Below are 7,869 nucleotides of genomic sequence, written 5' to 3'. Positions count from 1 at the left end.
AAGAAAATACTGCATTTTTAACAAGAGGGCAGGAGTGAGCAATTATGAGCAGGTAGTGGGTTAAGACAAGTGGCTATCTTGGTATAATCATCTGTAATTACATAATTAATCTCAGGTTTAACTTAGGTGAATATAATAAATGAAAAGGACATAAAATATTAATCTAAACATGTTTAAGTTGGGATGGGTAGTTGCATTAACTTTACATGCTTGGTTTGGATGGGTATAAAGAATTGTACATTAAGAAATATAACACCTCCCACTGAGACTGAAAACTGAGACACGAATGGTTTGCAAATTTTGTAGCTGAATCATTTTCACAAACTATGGCTTAGGTAAAAGACAGAAATCTATCAAATGTTGTACAGATTAACTTATCACCTAGTTAAATGGGCTGTCAGTCTGGGATGACTGTGCTTGGCAGGGTGAATTCAAATGCATGTAAATTTCCCTGGTGGCTGACTAGCGAGTATGGTGGAGCTGTCAAATGATGACATGTGAAAATACATTAACATTGTTTAAAATATATTTGAAGGGGATAGCTCATATTTTGATAACATTTTCACAGGCAAATGATTTGTATGAGATCTGAAATACTGACCACATAATTCATTCTGCAAGTTTTTTTAATAGTAACTCTTCAGATATGTTTTGTGTTTTAAAAGAAGCCCCCAAACAATTAACAGTTACCACATAAACTGGTTGGAGTCCCATGTGCCACCATTGTATAGAGTCAGTGTTCCGACAGCCTCGCTTGTCAGTTTCACTTGATCTTACAAAAAGTGATTAGAAACTTCAAAAGAACCAATTACACAGTCCACTGTGTTATACACCTGTGAATTTTTTTAAAAGCACAGAGTCTCTTGGTCCTCAACATAATTGGACTCTCTATTTTTAATCTCTAGTATTTATTTGTAAGACAGATTTCCTGACTTAATGAGATTTTCTCAACATTTGAGGAAAACAAAGTATTAAAAGTTCTATACTGCATTAGTTTTCCTTAATTCTTTCTTTTAGGGTTTAGTGACGTCTGAATCATTTAAACAAAACAAAACAAAAAAACAAGGAAAGGAAGTTTGTGATGGTCAGTTAGTTTGTTCCCAGTTACATATGTTACCAGAATTCTTCAATGGTAACATAAAGATATAGCTTATACTGGGAAAGGGTCATAACCTAGACATGGACAAGTGTTGACTGAGTTGTACGATATGAAATCTTCAATGGGGAGAGCCTAGCCTGGCCTAAAAACAGCAGATCTCACAGTTCAGCAGTCAACCATGGGGTCTGCTACATGAAAAAAAATTACTTATGCTGTCAGGTTCTATTATTTACATGATCTTTCTATGGTTCAGCTGGGGATGTGGATGTGCAATTCAGCTAGAAAAATTGCAGATTTACACAGATGGGTACTGGCATGTGACCAGGGTTTAAACAAAATGCATGGGTAGAGGTAAGAATCAAGCACAGACAACGCTGACGGCTGATTACAAGGTGAGAGTGTTTACAGAGACTTGTTGGTATGTAAGACTCCCTTCACAATGATGGCTGTAATGACGGGCAAGTAGTGTCAGTATTTTGAGTATTTAGACATCCTGACTTACTGTTGGGATACTGGTTGTGGGGCTGTGTTGGACAATAAAAAGCCTAAACATAGCTAGCATACAATGGCAAAAGTACTCTTTGAACAGGACAACGTAAAGTGACAGACCTTACAGAGGTCAGAAAATAGATCTGTTTTTCTTCCATCTATGGGGGATGTTGTTATGATGCTGAGAACAGGTGAATAAAGGAGCAGAGAGAGCTTCCTTTATCTTGTATCTGTTGTTCCTCTGTTTTGTTGTGGACAATGTAATGAAGCATCACTTGCTACAGTAAGGTGATGATGATGAATTGGAAGATGGAATACAATATCAATGACAGTCAGTGCAAGCGCAACAATAAACCTATTGCCTATAAAGCTCAATGTAAATTTTGCATATTAACTTTATGTTCATGCCTTACATACTTATGAAAAACCCTCAGAATCCATCTTTGAAATTCCCAGTCTTTTCAGGGGACTCACAAATGTCCCTTGTATAAACCCATTTGAAGCTGGCCATTTTGGTTATATCTTTAGGGATCCTTGTGTGTAGAAGAGCCAGAAAACAGCACATCAAAGCAGAATCCAAATGGTGCCCTAATGTGGCTAGCACGTTCTCATTGTCTGGCGATACCGAAAGGAGGACAGGAGACATTTGACATAGGTTTAATCAGACTGCAACTTTATTATTAGATGTCTGGAACTACCCAGCAGATAAAAGTGTACAGTTCAGGTAACCCCATGTTTATTCCATAATTACCAGGCGGCTTTTACCAGCTCTCCCTCTTTTTCCATCCAGGTCCCTCCAGCAAATCCATTGCCGGGACCTTACCATTCCCCCCTCCTGTAGGAGGGTTAAGGTGGGCTATAATAATGGGGGTTGGCTCCCTGCTGTACCAATCATAGGAGTCCCCAGCCACCCCTGTTGGCTCCTTTACCAAACACCTCTTTTTAAGTCATTTTCCAAGCTATTTATCCAGTCACTGTATATCTTTCCTATGGAGTTACCTGCACTGGACATCCTCCACAAGGAGGCGCCAGCCATTAGCTTGGCTGCCTCCTCCCCAAACCCATTCGGTTCCCAGACATCTCCTAATGCCCTCTTTTATGTCAGTTAAAAACATGACAGCACCTCTCCTAATGCCCTCTTTTATATCAGTTAAAAACATGACAGCACCTAAGTCTGACAGGTGAACCCCATCCTCCTGAAACAACTCTGGTGCCCCATATACTATGCCAGGATGTGAAAATACTGAAGGAATTTGGTCACCTCCTTACCTTGTCTACCTTGGAGGGGGGGAGGCTCATGGCTTCCCAATAGACCCTGTGCTGAAGCATGTCTGACCATACAGTGTTAACTCCCAGAAAAATTTCAAGGATCAGCCTCAAGTGCCTCCTTGCTCTGAACATTAGTTCCATCCCTTTAAGCATTCCTAAATCATTTCCCCCAAGGTGTACCACAATTATGTCTTGTGGCTACTGATGGGCCCACACACACAGCAATGGTATCAGTTGATCCCATAACATGCCTCTCTTTGCATGCCAACTGAGTACTGCTTTACCACCAAAGCCCAGCTGCAAAACCTCGGGCAACTTGGATGCATGCCTATGCACCCAAAAGACAATGCTGTGCCCGCAGATCCACACCACTGTCTTCATGGCCGATCACCCAACATCTGTAATGAGATTACAACAAATTAATGCAGATTTACCACCTGAAGTCTTACATATGTTCGGTATGCGCCCAAATGCCAACACTCGATTGCCTGAATAGCCTCTGCTCCCATACCTAGCTGTGCTGCTGCTATTGCTGCCACAATTCGGAATGAGTGGGAACCAAATTCAGGGGCTGGCAGCCCCAACCTCGTCAGCCCCCATCGCAACACAGTAACAAATTGGTATGTTGTGAGGGGACTCCCATCACCATGCATAAAAAGGGGGCCTTCCCCGTTTCGCCATATTGCCATGTAGGCCTTCAAAGCCTAAACAAGGCAGACCCCAGGCTCACCACCCTCCCGGAGGATAACAAATTCACCCTGGCCAACTTGATCCATCTTTGACCTTCGCAAATGTAATATGACTGAATGCTCATGCCATTGTATATCACGTAGTTCCACAGCCCTTCTCATAGAGTTCCTAATGGACCCAGGTACTAGCTCGCTGATCCTGAAAGCACCAAAAAATGCTATCAAGGAAGCTGCCCGGAACAAGGCCACCTCCTGTCCATTCTGACATATGGCGCCAAGAATCTGTGCGAGATCCCTGAGCATGTAAACTGTAATGGGACGATGGGAATCCTCCCTGGGGCCACTGGTACTCGACCACCCTGCCAAAACCTTCAAACTAAAAAACCACTGCAAGGATCTGGATCACCATTGAGCCTACTGATGAATGTAATGGCAGAAAGGCAATTCGAGATTGTGGAGGATACCAGTTAACGGGTTGCCAATCACACCACGTACCACAGCACCTGTTCCTCTGTAATGGGCCATATTGTTGACCGGCCTTCCTGATCCTGGAATTGTGTGAAATCATTAAAACTTCTTTTATAGCTCTGCCATGTGTGTGGAGCAACTGATCTCCAAACCACACTGACGGGCTTGCATTCAGTCACCCACATCCCATTTCTGCAGGGCCTAACCTGCGGGTGGCCTTTGTTCTCCAAAATGTATTTTGCAATCATGCCTGAACATACGGAAAAAAAAAAAAAACCCACCACCACCAACTGCTATGGTTAAATGCATCCCAGTGAATATATTGTATGTGTGCCCAATTATACTCAGAGCATATGAAAGGCAGGAAAAACTAACCATTTCCCAAACCTCCTACAACCCAAAAAGGAGTGTCTTAAAAATAGTTACAAAGAAAGCACAAAAATTGAATCAAATTTCTTGCTTTTACTGTTTTATTGTTAAACACGAACCCAAGATTGGGCATTTTGCCACTGGCTTCAATGAAGCCAAGATTTTACCCTCTGAGTAAAAGGCAGTGTGAAATTGCACTTCCTCAGGACTAGGCCTAAGCGAAATTTTTTGGATACTTTTTTCCCCCTGTAAAATGCAAATGCAGGTTGACCAAAACATTTTGCGAATTCATGTTGATTTTGACATATTGTTTTGGCTGAAACTTAAAAGCAAAAAAGATCTAAGTGGGCTATTGGCCATAAAGGAGGCATCACCATCACACTGTGTTTTTTGTGAATTTAATCCTTCATTTCTTTTACTTTTATTCAAAATACCCCAATTGGAACACTTTGTTCGATCTGAAACAATTTTTTCTGACTTTTTGGATTTACTGAACATTCCCCGAAATATTTTGTTTCCGGTTGAACCAATTTTTTTTTTTTTTTAGAATGTCAGAACTGTCATAGAACCAAAAAAATAAGTTATTTGCACAGCTTTAGCTAGGACCAGCCCAGAAAAAACTTGATTACTCCAAGGGGTAAGTAATCTGGTACTGGTAATTTATTACTTCCCTCTCCACGCAGGCCAGAGTGTTAGGGCGGTAACAAGACTCTGCTCGTTTCCCCACCACTCGCTACATTCTCCTCATCCTGCTGCTCAAGTTTGAATAGCAGCCCCCAAAGCCTGCTGTGTCTCTTGTATGTAGGCTAGAGAGGCCATGCGGGAGAGTAAAGGGGTATCTTACTTTCCCTGATGTCCCTGTGTATCTATGTAAGGCACATAACAGCGTTCTTTTGAGATAGCAGCACAGTTTGGCAGAAGCAGTCAGTAATAGTGAGGAGAGAGTCAAAGCTGCTGATTGGTTGGAAGACAGAATAATGAGATGGGGAGCAAATTAGTTAAGTGTGGAAGAGTGTGTAATAGGGTAGGAGGAGAGCACGAGTATGTCAGGTTGAGGGTTAGGACAGAGATCATCATCATCATTGAGGAAGAGGAGGAAAAGGAAAGGACACAAGTGAGTGCAGAACAAAAGAAAAGACAGGAGGCAGTAAGAAAGCAAGATGTTAGGAAGAGGTAGAGTTCATGAGAGCAGACTAGGAGAGAAGGGAGGAGGAAAGGGGGAATGGTGGAGGTGAAAAAAGAAATGAGGACTGAGAGAAAGTGGAGCAGACAAGGCAGAGAAAAAGGCCTGGTAAAAAGGGCACAAGATTCTGTGCTCATGCCAGTGGTAAAACAAACCTCCTGTTATCTTATCTTGCAGCCACACACATTTTCACTTAAAACACTGTAAAATGTTTTTACGGGTGTAAGTGTATTTCTTTAGGATGGGATTATATCCCAGAAGGTCATGTCTTTATGAGTTGCCAGGGTATTTAACACATTGAATAGGTACATAAAATCCATTTAACCTGTTAGTGAATCAATTGCCGTTCCCCTGGTGTTGCACTGATGTACAGACGCTTCCTCTCAGAAAGTGGGCAAAGTTGTCTATACACAGACATGTTCCCTCCTTCCCATTGTTAAACTTTATTCAGTTTTATTAATAGGGAAAAAAGAGCACAGAAAAATGTCATTTTCTTATGATAAGAAAGAATAAAAAGCATATTTTTTTTTGCTTTGCCACGAGGGGTGAGCAGAGATAGTAGTGGACTAGGACTGATTAATGGCTTTTTAGATTTGTTCTAACGTGGAGATCTAATGGATGAACTCCCTCTGGAAAGTAGGGGAACTAACAATTTCAAAATCTCTGTGCATAACAGTGTAAAGTGTATGACCTGTGATATACAAAAACAAAGAAAGCCATAAGAAAGAAGAAAAGAAAAAAGAACATTTCTAATATCATAACTTTACTTTTACACCAGTGCCAGAACTCAGACCTGTGATGGCATGTCCCTTTTCAATCTGATCATCCTTGCCAGAACTGGTATATATACCTGTGCATAATAGGGAAAAGCAAATGACTGGAGGCTCTAATATAAAACAGGCTTTCTTACCTTCTCTTACATCCTTTCTGTTATTTGCTTTTGCTGTTTACAACACTAATTCCACTCCTTTCAATGGGTAAATTACACTTGTTTTGTGTGAACATGAATGTCAAGTCACTGTTACGCTACTTTATCACTTATACCCACTTGCATCTGTTTTCTGACCAGCTGATATGCAACTTATACCACTACTTACACTCCTGCAGAGTTTATATACAATACATATGAAAGTAGCTATTTCTGGGGTAAATGTCAATATTTTTTCAGTGGGGAATTAGCTCCTGAGGCTGAAACAGAGTAACAATTGAATGTTTTGCACTCTGATATCTAACAGAAAATGAGAGTGGCTTTTTAAAAGGTGTGGTGTAGAAAGAGTTTGGTATGAAAGCCTCCATTTAGAGTGAAAGCCTCATTTTGGTCATTTCTAAATGTAATATTGAAATAACATCATTTGTTGTAGAGCCAGCTTGCCTGCTCCTCCCACAAATGATACTGCCCTTTTGTTCACACTGCCCTTTGCAAGTGAAAGACCATGCCTAAAGTTCTTAGCCTTTTTTTCAAATTCTTTCTCAAAAGCTATTTCTGCTGTGATGCCTGTTGGCCCTGATCCTGCACTGGCTTTATATGGGTGGATCCCCACTGAAGTCATGGGTCTCTGTATGGTAATAGCAGCTATTGGTCTTATGATTACTCTCTGCCTAGCACAACAGAGCCCGGGTTGTGACTGGGACCCATCAGGGCACTGTTGTAACAGAAATAATAAATAATCCATTAGAAGTTCTACATAAGGTTGTGAGGACCATATATGTATTTAAACTGTATTTTTTTGAAGTGCTCCAATTAAGTAGGTTCTTCACACAAATGTTGAAGCATTGTATATTCTGAATTTTTTAAATAAAACTGGATTACAGATAAAGCAGGCTGCAGAAGTCTTCATTAAAAATGCATATTGCAAAATTGAAACTTATGTGTCAAATTTTTCTAGCAGTCAAATGCTTGACAATTAAAATAGCTATTTTTAAAATTTCATGAGACACAATAAGGGCTCAATGTACAAGAAGCTTGCACACTTTTAGGATAAAACAGAAACATAGCAAGTCCCATTATATTTCCTTACAAAAATGTTCCATTTGCAAAATACACTATAATCTATTTTTAATTAAATTAGTGTATGTCATATATTACCTGCAGTATTTTTATTAATATTTAATATTTAATTTTGAATTAATTATCTAAATGAAAGATCACTTAGCTGTGCAGAATAGACACATGGTACAGTGTTCTTGCAGATCCAAATGGAGTAAATACATTTGTGTTGTATTTCTGCAGGTAAATCTTTTACATACTCGAATCTGAAATACATTTAAAATGATGTTGACAAATATATGCAGCTATAGCCAAA

At 40.1% G+C, this 7,869-nt stretch overlaps 1 long non-coding RNA gene across 1 annotated transcript; it reads right to left on the bottom strand.

Annotated features, from left to right (window-relative positions):
* Positions 1-2,240: 2,240 nt before the first annotated feature.
* On the bottom strand, positions 2,241-6,797 carry LOC135972784 (uncharacterized). Its single transcript, XR_010589299.1, has 2 exons — positions 2,757-6,797; positions 2,241-2,711 (listed from the first exon to the last, which is right to left on the bottom strand). It is a non-coding gene; the product is annotated as an uncharacterized LOC135972784 (long non-coding RNA).
* Between the last annotated feature and the right edge of the window lie 1,072 nt (positions 6,798-7,869).

The sequence above is a fragment of the Chrysemys picta genome, chromosome 7 (assembly GCF_011386835.1).
Source record: "Chrysemys picta bellii isolate R12L10 chromosome 7, ASM1138683v2, whole genome shotgun sequence".
Classification (NCBI taxonomy): domain Eukaryota; kingdom Metazoa; phylum Chordata; order Testudines; family Emydidae; genus Chrysemys; species Chrysemys picta.
Note: the sequence above shows the minus strand (reverse complement) of the source record. Positions and strands in the feature narration are given on the sequence as shown.